Genomic DNA, 19,004 nt, shown 5'->3' on the forward strand with positions numbered 1-19,004 from the left:
GTGTGTACAATGGATTCCACACCTGTCCACTTCTTTAGGGGTTTGCTCCTGTTACCATACCCTCTGTTTCACTAGCAGTTTGTCCTTCTCTGGTGTCTTCAGCACAAAACAACATCTCCAGTTAAAAGAAGCTTTTCCCTGGTCCCATCTCCAACTACACTTACATCCCTATTACTCTGCTCACTGCCACAGTAACAAGTCCTGAAAGATCCATCAGCCCAGCCTTCACTTCTGGGCATCCTCGCTTTCCCTCAGATCATTGCATTTTATCCTTACAATAGTATTTTTCCCTTTAATTGTTCTTGACAACCTAACCATTTTCAAAACTGCTTTTGCATAGTTTAAATAGTATTTGACCACATTATTGACCTCAAATTGCCGATTCAATGATCTTTTCTGTCCTCAACTAATTTGTCTGCCAGTACTTGATACAGTTTACCACGTGCTCCTTTTTAATCAACTGTTTTCTCTTGACATCTGTGACTTCTGCTCAGCCTCCTCTCCTGGCTTCACCTCCTGTGCTTGTCCCTAAATATAAGCTTGTTCTATGGTGTGGCCCTTAGATTTCTGTTCTTTCCTCGCTGTAGCCTCCCTGTGGAATCTTATCCAGTCCCTTGATCTTGAAATACTAGCTACATGGCTATGACACCCAAATTCCAAATGAGACTTTCCACTAAAGTCCAGAATTATCCCCAAATAATAATTTTATTCTTAATTTTATCATGGCTACAAGATAACTCTATTTTCCTAACCCACCAGGACATTTCCTTCAGTTTCCCTTTGACACTAAATGAACTACCTTCCATGAAGTTGTTCAAGTCCCCAAAAAGAAGTATTTCTTATTTCACCACCAGCAAATTCTGTGGATTCTATTCCCAAACTATTTCCTGAATCGACCATACTTCTTCATCTCCATGGCCACCCTTCTAGAACATAAGCTGCCTTTGGCTGTCTGCTTTGTTTCAATGCCATTTCATTTGTCTGCTTGCTTGCCCGCTGTATCCCTTCAATTTATTCTCCGTATTGCTGCTAGAGCGATCTTCTAAAAACAGAAGTCAGATTGTGTTTCTCCTCTAACTGGAGCCCTCCCATAACTTCCCATCACACTTAACAGTAAATCCAAACACCTTGGCACAGCCTGAAACTCCAAATCACAGGATCCTGGCCAGGTGTCTGACCTCATTTCCTCTTCTCCCCATTGTTCACCTGTTGCGCCGGAGGCTGTTCCTATTTTCTTTCAAATATACCAGGCTCCTGCTCTATCTCCTTAGGGCTTCCCTCTGCTTGGGGCTCTCTGCCATCAGATATTTAGTCTTTCAGGTAACAAACATCATCTTTTCAGTGATACCTTCCATCATTTGTCCCACCCTTACCCAGTCATTCTCAGTTCCATTGTGCAGCTTTATTTCATGCACAGCCATCACCTTGTACTCATTTGTTTTTCTGTTTATTCTAGAATTTAAGCTTCTTGGTAGCTGGTACCTATCTCATTCTTCACTAAGAGACTAGAGAGGAGAATTTGGGACCAGGTGGAAGAAACGTTTTCTAGAAAACGAAAAATTACAGACAAAAATTTGCTGAAATCACTGGTGTTTAAAGGCCAACTTCTCACATTTCCCCTGAGCCAGAACTTCTCCTTTAAGCTGTGTCTTAACTCTTTGAGCATCTTTAGATTCAGGTGTCCTGGGCAGTCTAGATTTGTCTTCAATATACTTCTGTCTGTTTTCTCATTTTCAAAAGCTGTTCTTGAATATTACTCAGCTTCTTGCACTTAAAATAAATACTATGTATTTAGCAGGACTCTTGTTCACAAGGACAGAATTCTAATAATTCAAACCATGAGGACAAAAGTCAGGTTTTGTGGGAAGGGCAGGAATGCATTTGAGTTTCAGAAATGATTAAAACCAGGAACTTTATCCCTTAAGCCTCTTGTATCTGGATTTCTCTCTCTTTTTTTTAATGAGCTTCATTCTCTCCTGCTAGTGTCCATAGCTTCAAATAAATATCACAGCCACCCAAGAAAGACCAGAGCTTTGTTTTGCTGAACCGAAATACAAAAAATCTTAGAGACATGTTTTAATTGGCCGATATGGGTAATTTTTAAACCCCAGATGGGTAAAACATGATTTGCAGTGATTTGCACGCTAGATTCATTGATAAGAAGAAGGCATCTCTATAATTTCCACATGGGTATCAGTTTTCTTAAAATCTTATTCCTTAATGTTCACACTGTACCCCAAAACACTTGGACATGAATTCAGTTGAAAAAATCACTGTTTTAAAGAGTGTACAATAACTAAAGGGAGCTCTGATAGATTTCACTTACAAAAATCTACATGGTATTGCCAGGCATGGTGGCTCACGCCTGTAATCCCAGAACTTTGGGAGGCCAAGGTGGGCGGGTTACTTGAGGTCGGGAATTCATAACCAGCCTGGCTAACATGGTGAAACCCCAGCTTTACTAAAAATACAAAAATTAGCCAGGCGTGGTGGCAAGCACCTGTAATCACAGCTACTCAGGAAGCTGAAGCAGGAGAATCGCTTGAACCCAGGAGGCAGAGGTTGCAGTGAGCCAAATCGTGCCACTGCACGCCAGCCTGGGTGACAGAGCAAGACTGTCCCCACCCCCCTCCAAAAAAAAAAGCCAGGCACAGTGCCTCACACCTGTAATCCCAGCACTCTGGAAGGCTGAGGTGGGTGGATCACCTAAGGTCAGGAGTTCAAGACCAGCCTGGCCAACATAGTGAAACCCTGTCTCTACTAAAAAAAAATAAAAAATAAAAAAAGAAATAAAATAAAATCTACGTGATATTATGAGAAATTAGTAGGATTAAATATATACAGAAAAATGAGAACACCAAGATATTGATCATAACCATCGTTAAAAATGAGAAACAACACTTGGCACTCAGAGTGCCATACTAATAGATAGATAGATAGAATTGATGCCCTCCACAGTCACTTGAGTACATCCTTGTCAGAGATGTTCTGTGAAATTCAGGTCTGGGTAAGCACTTGCATTTGATAACTTCAAAATCTTCCAATGTCAACGGTTTATAGATCTATTTTAACATTTTGGGATTATGCAGGTAGCTTGTTTTCTCTGCAAAGCTTAAAGTATCTTGAGCTATCTGTATATCTACCTGGGAAATGGGTTAGATGGAGGAGCCCAGGAGCAACCACATCCTCTCTGTACATGCCAGAAGAATAAAGTCTTCTCAAATTGCAATGTGCTAGTCACTGATGATTCTCTAATCTGGATGTGTGTGGGAAATGGAAACCAGCACTATTTTTAAACTGCTCTTTGTGAGAATTCAAACTGGGGCAACTAAAAGCCAAGGAGACAGGAGAAGCCCTTCATGTCAGCTGAAGTGGCTCTACAGATGTGGGCTTCAGGGGAAAACCACAACCCTTGTAACAACTCAGCCTGAGTTGAGCAGTGGAAAAAGTTTTGGCCCCTTTTGATAAGAGTTTTCTGGGAGACAGTCACTTATGCCTAGCAAATGATGTCTAGAGATTAAATAAAGTTTTTCCCAGGCTAGAATGAGCATGATGCCTTCAGTAAATGGAGAGAAGTCAACAATGCAGTCTGTGTGCAGCGAGTAGGAGGTAAGGCAGTTGCAAAGGCAGCCTTGGGCAAAACAGGAAAAGTTCAAATGGTACTTAGAAATTCGGACTTAATCTTACGGGTGAAAAAGACTCTTACGTAGGAGATGTATTTATTTGGGTAATACTAGCTTTATTAGAAATCAGCAGAAAAACGTACAATGACACAAACACAAGAGTAGTTCATTTATTGGTCATGTAAATAGTCTTAAGGATTCTTGTTTTGTGAGGGAAGTTGTGTGCTTTGGTACACATAGTCATTCAGGACACAGATTCACTGGAGCTCTGCCATCTTCAACATGTGGTTTTGGAGGTCATCCTGTGAAACCAGTAGAAGGGAATAAAACTTACAGATTTTGTTTGGGACGGTTTTACTGCTATACCAGAAGTTCCATATACATATACTGCTGCACTGCCTTGGCACAGACCCATACCTAACTTCAAAGGCGTGTCAGTGCTGTGGTTTGAATGCATACCCTAAAAGTTTATGTGTTGGAAACTTGGTTGCCATTGTGGTGGTGATGATAGATGGGGCCTTTGAGAGGCAACTGGATCATTAGGGCTCCCCCCATATAAATGGATTAGCTCCATTATTGCAAGAGTGGATTAGTTCTCACTGGAGTGGCTTTGTTTTAAAAGCAAGATCTCTCTTTTGCACACATGCTCTTCCCCTTCCATCCTTTCATCATGTTTTGACACAGCAAGAAGGCCCTCAACACATGCTGAGCAGATGCTGGTGCCATGCTCTTGGACTTCCCAGCCTGCAAAACCATGAGCTTAATAAACTTTGTACCCAATCTGTGGTGTTCTCTTACAGCAAGAGAAAATTGAGTAAGACAGTTGGAAACATAGTCTAATTGTTTGTCAGGAAGAAAAGGAAAGCCATCAGGATGGGGGTCACTGGATTTCCTTTTTAGAAAAATAATACTGAAGGCTGGGAATAGGATGACCTGGAATGAGACACATTTCTCTGGGGCTTTTAGAAAGACTGGGTCCTGGGAGATGTTAAAAGCCCAGATAATGGAGGATGAAATGTTGGGACAAAACCTTGGAAATAGGGTTGGAAAGGTAGTTATAGACATTTTTAAAGGGATGTGGGGAGCTGTGGGAATGCTAAAAGATTTGTTTGAGCCTCAGGGCCCTGGATGGGTAGATGTGTTATAGAAACCAAATTGGAAGCAAAAGGGAAGTAATTCTCAGCATGGTAACTAGTCAGTGACTCAATAGAACTAGAATCTTAAAATCTGAACATCCTGCTAAGATTGAGAAGTTTATATTTGGGAGTTAACATAGAACAAGCAAGGATAATGAAAAAGGGTCTTTAATCCTACAGCAGTGAAATGGTGAACAGTCTCATTAACAAACTGAACATTTCCACATGATTGAAAGCTCTTAACCACGGTGTAGAGCAGAGATGAATAGTGAATGACAGGAGACTCACCAAATCCGAGACAGTCCCCCAAATCACATCATTTGTCATCTTTGCCTCATTTCCTGGGATTAGGGCCAAAATAGCCCCTGGTCATGATGTCTGTTCAGCAAAGTGTAAGAAAAATATTGTGTGAACTCTGGAAACACTTCACCCGTTTTAAAAGTCTTTGCAAATGATTTATTTAGGTGTGTTTTCTCTTTTTCCTCCCTCTTTAGCCATCAGTAGCAGCAGCTGAGCAGCAGCACAGCATGTCACCCTCACCTCCAATCCCAGGACATTCAGAGTGTTCGCCAACAGGCTTGTTGGTTTTCCTTAGGTCATTTTGAAACCATCCTTCCTCTTTTGCTCTGTCTTTTCTTTTTGTTGTGTTAAATGCCAACTATTCAGTCATGAAGATACTTATTCCAAACACATTTACAAAACTAATTGTGGAAGCTGCTGAGAATCCTTTGTTTGAGACATTGTGGTCTACTATGTCAAATTACAGCTAGAAGACAACTTGGAACTTAAATTATCTGTCCAGGAAATGTGGGTTTTTTTCTAAGTGGAGTCATTATAAGCTTTACTTGCCTTTTTGTAAAGAGGAGAATAAACCAGTTTAAGACAAATCAATCTAAATAGAAAAAAATTGTGGTATGTGTATGTGTATAGAAGAAGGAAGTGTGCATAGAAATGAGAAATTACCAACCTGTGCAGCTAGAATGACTTACACATGCCCAGTGTGTGCCCAGTGCTGGGCTTCCAGCTCTAGTAATATGAGGGGGTTGAGGAATGAAGTAGATGAACACTTCAGGAACCCTTTCAGGTCACCTACAGTCCATGATCTAAAGTTTCACTTCATCATACATATAAAGTGTGCAAAAGGATCTTAAGCCAGATTTCATGTAGCTGGTGATGCCACATGTCACGTGATAAATAAGAACAAGACATAGTGATTGAGCTGTGTACCAAATGCATGGACCGTATATAATTCAGTTGCTTTGTGAAGAACAAGAACTTTATCCATCTGATATGAAAGCCATATTGAAAAGATATAAAGATAGCCATAACAGACAAATATAGATGCAGCCATAGGCGTAGACATAGGTGTAGGTATAGATATACATACAGGTATAGAAATATACATAGATACACCATACTCCTTAGCAAATACCTTACTCCTCGCCATATTGTAAACTACATCTTAGTGTTCATATTCATTTTACATTATGGTCATGTTCATTTTAGTGTTCACGTTCATTCTGCTGATGGAGCGAATCACCGGCTAAAAGAAAAATAAGTAAGGTTTCTTATTGATGACATCAATTTGAAGAAAACTTCACTTTGTTAAATGATAACAGCCTTGTAAAAGTTTAGAAGATGCAGCATTAGAAACCTTTTTTACTGGTATAAAAAAGACAAAGGACAAAAGAAAAGAAAAGGGTCACTGAAAAATTCACTGGAGAGTTTCCTCATCACATCCATGGTGGGTTTTACTGGTTGGTAGGATGTGTAGATATAAGTGAAATTCACAGTATTGCCTTGTGGTTAAGAGCATATACTTTTGGTTAAGAGCATCTGAGTCTGAATTCTAGCTCGGTGGCTAATGGTTTGGACTGGGAAAAGTTAGTTGGAAGAGTGCCTCTGCTTCCTAATTAACCCATGAAAAGCACTCAGAACACTGCATGGCATAATATAAGCACTAGAATAAGTCTTAGCTATCATTAATGTTACTAATATAATCATCATCATCATCATCATCATTATGGGAATCATTTATCATCTTTCATTCATTATCAAAATGTCATTTGATTTTATGATTTTAATAATATCTGATTTTACTTTGCTACATCTTATTGACTATAAATATAACTACTTTTGCAAACAGATCGAGGAGTTACCCAGAGTCCACATGTAGAGATTAAATATTGCAAGTATGAAGTGGACAGGCAATAAACTTATGTCTAGACGTTGATTGGTTTAATCCCAGGCAGTAGGTGGAATTTAGGTGTGGTGTCTACACCTGAATCTGACTGAGTATGGAACAAATGCTGGCATGACAGATGGAAGACCCAGAAGTCAAACTTGCAGTTTTGCTTCTCCAGCAACACTGAACTTGGGGTCCAGTTGATCCTTACTATGAGAACCTGAAGTATCCAAAGGGAAACTCTGCCACTTGGCCCTGCCAGCCTGTTACTGACTACCTCAAGGATGCTCTGAGTCACGAAGATAGCCCAATCTAGAGAGAATGGATGCCCTGTGTCAGGCTCTTCTAGTTGTGTCTCAGCAGGTTTTAGAGGGACAGCTGGGGATTAGGTCTGGCCAGCACCATGACAGGTCCCACACAAGAGACTTGTAAAATTTTAGAGTAGAGGATTTGTTTTTGGTCTCCCTAGGGGTTACACCAATGTAGGGCAGGTTACTGTGCCAGGAAGCAATTAGCTTTTTAAGTTGAAAATGCTCTTAAGCTGAGCTTTCAAAATTCCAAAATTAGCTAATATCATGCTAAAAACCAAAGTATTTCCCCATAAAATTAGGAACAAAACAATGGAGTCTGCTTTTGCCACTTCAACTCTATATTGGGGTTTTAGCCAGGACAGTCAAGCAATAAAAAGAAATATAAGTCATCTGGATTGGAAAGGAAGTAGTAAAACTATTTCCATTTGCAGACGACATGATCTTTCATACAGAGCTGTATTTAGAAAATCCCAAGGAACCCACTAAAAATGCTATTTAGAGCTAAGAACCAAGTTTAGCAAGGTTGCAAGATATAAACATAGGGAATCAATTTTGTTTACAATGGCTTATAAAAGCATAAAACAATTAGGAATAAATTTAACAAGAGAAGTGTAAACCTTAACACTGAACACTATAAAACATTGTTGAAAGAAATGTTTAAGAGCCAAAATAAATAAACGGAAAGATATGGTCATGGATTAGAAGTTGTAATCTTGCAAGATGGCAATACTACCCAAAGTGATGTACAGATTTAATACATTCCCTATCAAAATCCCAGATGGCTTATTTTCAGAAGCTGACAAGTTGATCCTAAGTTTTATATAGAAATTCAATGGACCCATAATAGTCAAAACAATCCTGGAAAAGAAGAATAAAGTTGGAGAACTCACACTTCCCAATTTCAAAACTCACTACAGAGCTACAGTAATCAAGACAGTGTGGTACCGGCATGAGGATAAATATGTACATCAATGAAATAGAATTGAAAGTCTAGAAATAAATTCCCATTTCTATGTTCAATTGATTTCCAACAAGGGTGTCAAGACAGTTCAATAGGGAAAGAATATACTTTTCAACAAATGTTGCTGGAACAACTGGATATTCACATGGAAAAGAATGCAGTGGGATCTCTACCTCAGAGCAGATACAAACATTAACTCAAAATGAATGAAAAACCTAAATGTAAGAATTAAAATTCTAAAACTCTTGGAAGAAAACAGATGTAATCTTTGTGACATTGAATTTAGCAATAGTTTCTTAGCTATGACACCAAAGCACAAATAATTAAAGAAACATATAGATAAATTGAACTTCATCAAAATAAAAACCTTTGTGTTTTAAAGAAAAACATGGAAGTGAAAAGACAGCCCACATAATGGGAGAAAAGTTTTGCAAATTCTATATCTGATAAGAAACTTGTATCTAGAATACACATATAAAGAGCATCTACAACTCAATAATGAAAAGACAAATAACTTAAAACTGGGTAAAAACTCCGAATAAACAGTTTTCCAAAAAAGATATACAAATGATCAATAAGCACGTGAAAAAAAAAATGCTAGTGTCATTAGTCATTAGGGAAATGCTAATCGAAACCACTGTGCAATGTCACCTCACACCCACTGAAACAGTCATAATAGAAAAGATAGACAATAACAAGTGTTAGTGAGTATATAGAGAAGTTGGAACTCTTATACATTGCTGGTGGAAATGTAAATTGTGCAGACACTTTGAAAAACTATTTGGCAGTTCCTCAAACAATTAAATATAGAGATTACCAAATGATCCAGCAATTCTACTTCTAAGTAGTTATTCAAGAGAAATAAAAACATATGTCCACACAATCATTTGTACATGAATGTTTATAGTATCCTTATTTATAAGTGTCCATCAATCAATGAATGGATAAATAAGATGTGGTATATCCAAGCAATAGAATATTAATCAGTAATACAAAGAAATAAAGTACTGATACATGCTACAATGTGGATAAACCTTGAAAGTATTGTGGTAAGTGAAAGAGGCCAGTAATAAAGGACAACATATTATGTGATTCCATTATTATAAAATGTCTGAAATTGGCAAATTTATAACGATGGAAATAGATTAGTGGTTGCCTGGGTGTGAGGGAGGGAATTGGTGGGTGGAAGTGTGGTGAATGGGGAGTGACTGCTAATGAGTATGGCATTTTTGGCAAGGAATGATGAAAATGTTCTAAAATCTTGCTAACAGTTGCACAACTATGAATATACTACAAGTTATTTAATTATATACTTAAATTATACTTAACTTATAATTATATACTTAAAATAGGTGACTAGTATGGTATGTCATTTATGTCCCAAAGAGCTATTATTTTTAATTCCTATTATTAGGTGACTTTATTTCTATGATAATGATATTAATGATATTCATTAAAACCACTAAAATTGATCAGGTGACTGAACTGTCAGCTAGAAATCCATGTTGTCACCACACTGTACCTGTGGCAACCACATTTGCCTCGTGTATTGGTTCACTAATGCTATCACTGATAGCTCAGTATAGGGATTCATTTCACGTGGAGTTTAAGTTCTCTGTACACTCTTAGTGTGGGAATTTTCAGATTAGATGACCGAGCGCACTGACTCACACCTGTATTCCCAGCACTTTGGGAGACTGAAGCAGGAGGATCGCTTAAGCCCAGGATGTTGAGGCTGCAGTGTGCTGTGATTGTGCCACTGTATTTCAACCTGGGCGACAGAGGGAGACACTTCTCAAAACAAACAAACAAAAAACCAGATTGGACATTTGCTGCTCCAAATTTGTCTTTGCGTTGGAGTATCACCTTTAAATAGCACAATGAAATTTTGCACTAGGCAATTATATTCTTCACAATGCCAAATGTACTGCAAAACATTGATGAATTGATATTAGCCCACATGCTAAGAAGGAAAGTGAATCTGCATGCATACACTCCCTCACATGGGAAAGATAACTGTTTTTAAAGTCAGGTGGCAAAGCACGTAGTGTTGCACCCCATTTAAGCAAGTGATGGACTGGCTTTATTTTGATGGATATAGACTTAGAGGAAGTTAGCATCACAGGCTAGGAGGCTCCATTCACTCTCCTGTGCTTCCTGTTCCTTGGGAGGAATGAACTCCAGGGAAAGAAAGCTGGAGCCAGCCAGAGGGGGTGAAGGTGCCTCTCAAAAAACCAAAACGCTGTGAGGGAGCAATGGGGCAAGGGACCTCGAACAATTTATTTAGATCTTTCTGGAAGAGAAGACTGAGATATTTTCTCTCATGTTCCTCATCTGTACAGAGAGCCTTGCACAGTGTCTGAGGTTTATTGGATGTTGAAAGGACACGAAAAGGTTTGGATTACTCTTTGATTTTCACAGCTATTCTCTTCTAAGGCAACAAGTTCTTATTCATGTCTTTTTTATAATGGACACAGAGTAGAGTTTGCTCTTATAAGATGATACTTCCATGGTGGTTTTCTTAAAAGCAGTGAAAAATAAGGAAACTTAAAGTTTTAAAAATGTTAATATGTAGTTCAGCCCTACAAGCAGAAAAAAATTAAATCTTTATATTGATTAGTATGAAAAATGTTGTAGAGGGTGTTTTCAGAAGAGTTTCCAGGAAAATATTTGGAGACAGGTTTTTCACTCCATTTTTCATCCTTGCATGTTTCATAAAAGCTCCCATTGGTTTGGGCCGTTTGACAGTCATTCCTTTAAGATGTAAAAGGGCGTGTGGCAAATTTGGGAGGATGAACTGCCTTTTCCATTACTTAAGTTTTAAAAATGCTGTTAGGAGTGGGAAGGGTATCAAATGTCCACTTGGAGTCGGGGAAAAAAGTAGCCCCATGAAAAAAACTCCCTGTGAGAGCAGCATAACCTGCAGAGACGTGGGAGCAAGTGTCCAATCCTGACAGCCAGTCATGGAAATAGAGCGCTCGGGGCGTGCAGAGACCATTCTGTGTGCCACTCACATGGAGTCTAGTGCAGCATAAAGCTTTCCTAAGCTCCACCCAGAAGTGTGGTTGTCTTTGTCATTTTAATTGGTCTGTGTTTGTGAAGTGGGGCCTCTATTTACTTATAGCTTGGGGCTTGTGTTTACCAAGCCTGGTGGAGGCCAAGTGACAGGGCCCCTGCAAGCTCTCCCGCTGTATCTTGAGGCACTTTTCTTTTCACTATCTGTGCCTGTCTAATTCGTGAGCTTCTGTGAAGCAAGCACAGGAGGGTACAAGGCCTACAGGGAGGAATTACACCTAATTACTCAAATAATTGCTAGGCTGTTGCCTTCTTAGTCACTGAAAATAATTTCCAGGTCCCTGGCTTTTATAGATAGTCTTCTAGAGGCAGGAGGACACAGCCCCCTTTTTAACTCAGCCCATTCACTCACAAAATCAGAACACTCGAGCCTGCAAAATTAATAAGCACCACTTCCATTACATATATTTTAGGTTGTTGTTGCCGTGGCGATAAAGTCAGGGACATTGAATCTCCTCTGTTGAGCCATTGTTATCATCCCTGGCCATCTGCTGCAGAGGAGTGATATTCCATCTCATTTGCATGATGACTGATATATGGGAGGTTTGGAAGGACATATGCCACAGCAATCATGTGATGAAAATTAAAGTGAAAGTTTTGGGCCCAGAGCCGAAAAAAATCTGTGTATGCGCATGAGGCTGTTGATGTGCAAATGTGAATCATATTGAGAAGGTCTGAATAGGGAGGTGTGACGTAAGGAGGGGACACAAACGCAGGTGCTTATCTCTAAGCAGTCAAAGGCACTGGATGTCATATCATGGGAACTACCTTTCAAAGAAACAGCTTTAGTGTTTCCGTTCAGCACACCAGGGAGGAGAGAAATATAAGTTTTGGAAACAAACAAAAAAGTAAGTTTAAAACTTTTGAACCGCATACTGCTCACACTGACATTTAAGTCACTCGGAATTTTAGCAAGTTTTTAGGTCTTAAGTCAGAATATTCACTTGTGTTTTTTTGGGGGAGTGGATGTTAGCAAACGTTGAAGTTTAGAACTGTGTTGTTGGTTTTTCTGATGTTTGTTTTGAACTTCTGTTTCTGATGTCTGTTGTGATGTATATTTGAGCATTCTTTTAAATGTATTTCTCTCTCTGCCTCTTTCTCTCTCTCTCTCTCTCAATCTCTCACACTTTCACTCTCTCTTTGGCAAAAAAAAAAAAAAAAAAAAAGCTTATTGTATCTGGTTTGAGAAGAATTTCAGAATAAAATGTCATGGCGCAATTACATTTATACTGCACCAATAACGCCTTTGTTTATATAGATTTTTGAAACGTGCAAATTTGCAACAGACTACTTGATATGAAATGAGACTTAGTACACTTTTTGCTTAGCAAAAAAGTAAAGTGGAAATAATTTATGAGATTGCAAAAATTACCAGTGAGATCCCAAATCTGACATCTCTCTAGAATTGTGGAGATCTTTGCGAGGGATGAGAAGTTAACACAATTGTATGTGAATAACCGATATTAAAATGATGTTTTATGTATGCTTTTTGAAAAGTCCAAATTCTGATAGTAGCTATACATAAGGAAAAGAGTTTGTGGGAGGTCCCCAGGAAATTTAAATTGATAAGTATGGTAGTTATAATTTTGCCTTTAAATATTTAAAGAATTGGATAAGAGTAGCCTCCTATAAAAATGATACTGTTCATTTTTGATAAATGTAGATGTCAGAAGACTCATCAGAAAGTTAAAGAATAAATAATACCAGAAAGGCTGAAGAATGAAAGACAAAATACTAATCTTGAACAAAATTTTGCAGAAGGATGATTTCAATGAAATATTACTTAGTTATACAGAAAAATTTCAAAACCTTTGATAAACAATACTTTGCCTCATATTCCTTTTGTTTTAATAAAGCATTTATTAAAAATGCTTACTTTGATACATGTGGAAATAACTGGAGTGTTTTTCAGTTTCAAAGAACAAGGCAGTCAACAGTCAAAGTATGCACTGTAACTTCTATAACCTTAATTTTCCAAATAAGAAAGTAGCTAATTGTCAGAAAAAAAAGTTCTATCAACTCTCATGCCACAGCTAATACTGCAAAATCCAGTTCACTAAAAAGAAAAAAAAAACTGATGAAGAAATATTGAATATAATCGTGTGCACTATCATTATGTTATGGAAATAGTAAATAAGTTCCAGCAATAATCAAATTCAGAATCCAAAGTAAGACTAAAATTAGACTTCCCTAACTTTGCTTTTTATTTTGCTTTGCAAATATCATCTGCATGATATCCTACTTTTATGCCTGTAACTTAAGATTACCAATGTTCTCTTTTCTCCTTCTTCTAAATATTCAATTACTCAGTGGTGATTATTATGTGGCCTTCTTGGCTTACTACAATATTAGATTAATATAGATTTCTCTTGCCAAATTAGCGGAAATCACTGTTGCACATAAAAGCAATTCACTCTTTTTAGTTGTATTTATGTTATGGTAGGAGCATCATTTTAAGCTTAAAAGCTTTTATATTTTAAATTTGGATATACTGTACCTTAGAGAGCATAAGGTGGTTGTATTTAAAACGTTTCAAAATACATTGAAACTTTTATGAGATCCTAATGTGGTTATGTTTAAAGGAGTCTTTGTTTTTTCAGAGTGGTCATTAGTGTTCAACTATAACATGAACCAGTAAGATTTGAAGTTCCCTGGTTTCTCTTAAATTAGACAACTGCAAGTGACCTAGAAAAGACCAGAAATGTTAGGAGCTGTCCATGGTAGCTGCCTCCTTAAAAAGTTAACATACATACTCTGAATAATTGTCTTTATTTCCATTTTTAGAAGTCAGAATTAAATTCTCATTAGATAAATTAATCTGGCATATACAGAAATTATTTGTAAATAATTAACAATCTTACTTGCAGTAAGTAACAACCTTACTCCTATAACTAATTGCAAAACCCAGAAAAACTTTAAGCTTTCATAATGTTAATGAATGTTTCCAGTTGCAGCTTTAAACTATTTATGCATAAATAAACAAAATGTATAGCTATTAAATATATAACTCTTTAGGTTGACAACAGTTAATTGCAAATAGTTTCTATGGTAGTAGAGCAATGTGAACAGACATATCAAAAAAATGTAACTTGCATGACTTTATTGCTCTTGAAATTAATTCTTGTCCTTATGTGACCTGCCACGTCTGCTATAGAAATCCAAAAGATCATAATTGTTTGATATGAAATGCAAAAAGAATAGTTAAATTGAAAGTTTAACATCATGAAATTCAAAATCCCAAGCGGTATATAAACATTAAAAGAAACTTTGGACGGCTAATCCTAGGAAATGAGTTTTATGGATTGAATTCAACAAGGCTTCAGAAATGGTTCCATCTGCTGCCTAGCAGCTGGTGAAAGGATAAATTTAATTCATTAATTCATTTGGAAAAAAGGATCCAAGTAGTAAAGACTTCATTGCTCATAATGCATATAGGTGAAAACACAAACTGAAATCTGGACCAATTGATCATCCTAGATAATGAGCTGCATTGTCTTTCCTTTTACTGGTAAAGATCTTAGTGATTGAGTCAATGCGGTGTTGATTTTTATGACAATAACCAATCATTCCCAATCATTTTAATGATTTAAAAAAACTCAGAGAAATTTAAAGTAAATCTCAGTTTTTAATCTGAGGAACTCCAGGCATTAGAAATTATGCACTTCTCATTTTGTGTATGTGTATATGAGAGGCAGTGTGTATAGCTATGCTTATAATATATTCATATATATACATCTATACATACACATATATATTATATACAAATTCTGAATCACTTCAAAGAAATGTTTATATTAAGCAGGGCTTTTCCCATTTGTTGAAATATTCAGGTAAGCATTTAGCACTTAGCATTAATATAAGTAAAGTTTTCAAGATTCGTATTTCCTCAAAGGTTGCACAGTTCAAGAAACACTTATTTTATTTTCTCCTCTTTCCACACTTTAAACTAGTTGCTCCAATCTCCGTTTTTGATCACACCCTGCAGAGTGCTTCAAAATATTAAAAAGTTGTCCCTGAAGTAGTCTTCTCCCAACTTCTCTGCCATGCTAATCATTTTGACATAAGGAGGTAAAATCCACAAGACATGAAGAAGATTTCATTGGTTGGATTGTACAGGACTTTTTAATATCTTTACATAAAAAAAGGGGGGTTAATACCAAGAGTCTTGAACTGTTTAAATTCAATCAACGTGATAAGGTGTTAGAAAAGTTGGTGTTGCTTCATCCTCTTTAGCTTGTAATCATATTGGTGGATATTTTTTTAACTGCTGGCATTTTAATGAGAGTCAGACCTCTCTTAGAAATGTATAGGTCACCTTTCCCAGCAAGGTAAATAGCTCTTGGTGGCCAGTTAATTGATCTATGATAGAGATAAGAATATCCCTGAAAGTAAGGCTGCTTTAGTAGCCATTGTATATTTTAGCAATTTTTTTTTTGGATGGTGATTTCATGAATGGTGTTTTGACTTTTCTTTCTCTGCGGCCCACAGCTCACTGTGGTGGGTTTGTTGGATTTACTATAAAGGTTCTGTTTGCACCCTGTGGGTTGGGTTAAGAATCAGGGTTTATGCATTTACTTGTACTGTGGCATTGTTTATACAGCTTTGGTTTAGTTTTGATCTTTTTTTTTTTTTTTTTTTTGCCTTTGAGGCTCTTCCACAGTGTCAGCTGCTGACTGATAGTAGGAAAACGGCCTCGTGGTGTGAATGAAAGGGACCTAGCGGTTGGTAAACAGAGATAAGGAATAAATAGAGCACAGGCAAAAGGAGATAGTTCTGTGGGGGCCCAGATTGCTGCCAGTCTGTTCAAGGGAGATGCAGAGCCTGTCCTTTTCCCAGATTAAATTAGTGTGCGAAATCTCCAGTGACCTCCTCCCCTTCTCCCCACACTCTTTAGCCAAGCTGAACAGCCTCTGCTGTAAAGTATTCATTTTATCCAGGGACAAGCTGGACAATAGAACTCTCCCTGATACTTATGGACAGCTGTCGTCATTCATAGTGCTCTCAGCATTTCATTTTTCATAGGAGTTAAAAGGGTTTTTACCTTGTAACTGAAAGAGGGCATAAATGCAACTTTGCCAGGTCTGAGGCTGCTTGGGTAGGGGGTAGGACTGGGGTGGGGGCGAGGAAGGAGGAAGGAGAAACTGCTCAAGAAAGCAATTCTTTTTTGTTGTGCTAATATGATTAAACTAACACAGAAATTAAATTTCAAATCTGGGCTCCTTGCTAAGAGAAAATATCTTTGATCTGAAAGTTTCCTAAAATTAAGGTCACCAGTGCAAACCAGACAATTCATCTCCACCTGCTCTATCCTTGTTTGGGCTAAATATGCATGCATTTTATTACCTGCAAATAACCACCAGGAAATATTAAGCCTGTAAGATACCTCAGTATTCTCATATTTTTAAAATTTTTTTAGTGATTTACTGCAAATATATTCAGCATTTGACTGATTAAATAGACCTTCGGCAACCTTGAGGGTCACTGTGTGGAGTATGTACATAGAAAATGCATCAGCCCATTGTACCCTGGCAGCTAATGAGATTGGTCGTTAAGTAAATGACACAAAGCCTACAAAAAAAGCTTAGCAGCTCACTAGAGTATCACAGAGTGTCCCTGCACACCACACAACGACACAAACACTGGACTAACCTAGCCCACCCCTGCTTTATTCTACATCACTGCTTCCCTGATGTCAGCGTGAGAGGCAGAACAAAGGCTAGGAGGCACCGGTAAGTCAGTCTGGCAATTAAGCCCTAGGGAGAAAGTGGAACAGATCTTAGCCTAACCGTGGGGCCGAAAGTCCGTTTCTCGACAAGTAGGTCAGAATGAAGGGATTTTGCTATCACTTCTGGAAATACCGCTTCAGTGATCAGTGTTCTTATTTTGTTGTTATTGTTGTTTTGTTTTACTGTTTCACAAAAGTTTGTAAATTTAAAAAGTAAGTAAACCCCAAAACGCAAGTGAACTTGAATTTGAGAGGTAGGCTATTTGTTGGAGAAATGGTGCTTTTGCCCATAACTACCATTCAGGTTATTGGTTCATGTTTGAAAACTTTCAAATGTACGAGGCAACTTTAAATTTAGTTAGTCTTACTGCTTCTGAAAGATAATGGAAACCTGGGGCACGAATGTGTGAAGTTCATTCTTGACAATGCAAAATTGCCCCAGCCCCTAACATATATTTAATAACATAGATGGAATAACTATTTCCTTCATCAGTGTCTTAAAAGCCAACCAATCAAGCACAACAAAACAAGAAAACAAAAGCTCCTCTTTTCCTCTTGTATTTAATTTCTCTTGAATCTGGAAATAGAATCATTACTGTGAATCTGTAATATTGAATAGGATTAGTGGTTATTTGCTTGCTGTACTTGGGAAAAAAATCAAAGCTTCTGACACTGGAGCAGCATTGGCTTGCTGTGTCCCTTGGAAAAATGCGTTTGCAGGATTGAAGTGTAACATTGCAGGATCCTTTTAGAGAAATATGGCAACAGGAAGTTGCCAGAAAGTCTTATTTGCCTTGCTGAAATGTCTGTCTGCCTTAGATTTGTGTATTCAGAGGATGTTTAGTTCAAGAGAGGATGATATTGTTACAAGACATTCAGGTAAATTAAATATTTTATTCTAAGAACTGTCCGCTAAGTGGGTTGTCAGTGGTTTAATAAACTCTGACGGTCTCATGGAAAATGTTTAAAAAGTATTGTTAATGTAAGTGTAGTGTTTTAAAATAGATGTGTTCATAATATCAGTATCAGTATTCAATTTTAAAGCCACTGTCATTTAATGTTAGAATGGCATGTCATAATCATCTGTTCATGAATTAAAACTCTGCATAGAAATCAGTTTACTAACTTTCATTACTTATACTGAAAAATATTTCTTTCTATAAGGATATAGCAGTATTGTGATACTAAATAAATAGCTTATTAGTAGTATTCATGAAAGATTCATAATATAGGTAAATAATACGGTCTGGGTGATCAGAGGTCACATACTTCTTTACCATTTTTTTCATGAAGTACTTTTCCTCTATGAAATGTGCCCCTAACATTCATTTTGTTTATCTAATTTGTTTAGAACTATATGTGTGTCTGTAGAGAATGTAATATATGTTGTATATTACCAACTCTAAGTATTGTTTTAACAATAGCCAGAAATGAGGAGGCAATAAATTTTGTGAAGAAAGTGGTATAATAGTGTCTTTTTAATTTCAAGTAAAATATATGTGGGGAAAATAGATTTTGATTTTACTAAGTTGAAATTTTTCTAATATGTCATATCATCATTATGCCTTTCATGTGATAGAAATCATGGAAAAAGCAAACTATCTAAAAATGGCTACAGTTGCTACCTAACAAATTTAGTTTAAGACAGAGTTGTGCAACTAGTTCACTCTTTCAGGCATTATAAATGTATTAGGCTATCTTTCTGTGATGAATGTTTTATTTTTGAATCTCATGTATTACAATTTTTTTCTATAGTTGTTAATGTTCCCTCCTGTTAATAAAAGAATGAATGTTTCAGAAAACACGTAATTGTTTTGGCTGGCTGTAAATATTTTGCCGCCATCCTTACTAGTACAGCAAAGGGTGTACAAACTTGACTGAAGTTCGTTTAGTTGCATCGCTGTGGATGAAAAGGAGTGGAGCTACTTTTACAGAAATGTAATTGTCATTCTTCAAAACAGAATAGGTCTGTGTTGTCATTAAAATGA

At 37.2% G+C, this 19,004-nt stretch overlaps 1 protein-coding gene across 2 annotated transcripts in view; it reads left to right on the plus strand.

Moving 5' to 3' along the window:
* The window catches only part of ST18 (suppression of tumorigenicity 18, zinc finger), a 318,440-nt gene that overhangs the window by 149,270 nt on the left and 150,166 nt on the right, over positions 1 to 19,004 (plus strand). The gene's annotated exons all lie outside the window — the stretch shown is intronic.

Source organism: Colobus angolensis, unplaced genomic scaffold (assembly GCF_000951035.1).
Source record: "Colobus angolensis palliatus isolate OR3802 unplaced genomic scaffold, Cang.pa_1.0 Scaffold166, whole genome shotgun sequence".
NCBI classification, from domain to species: Eukaryota; Metazoa; Chordata; class Mammalia; order Primates; family Cercopithecidae; genus Colobus; species Colobus angolensis.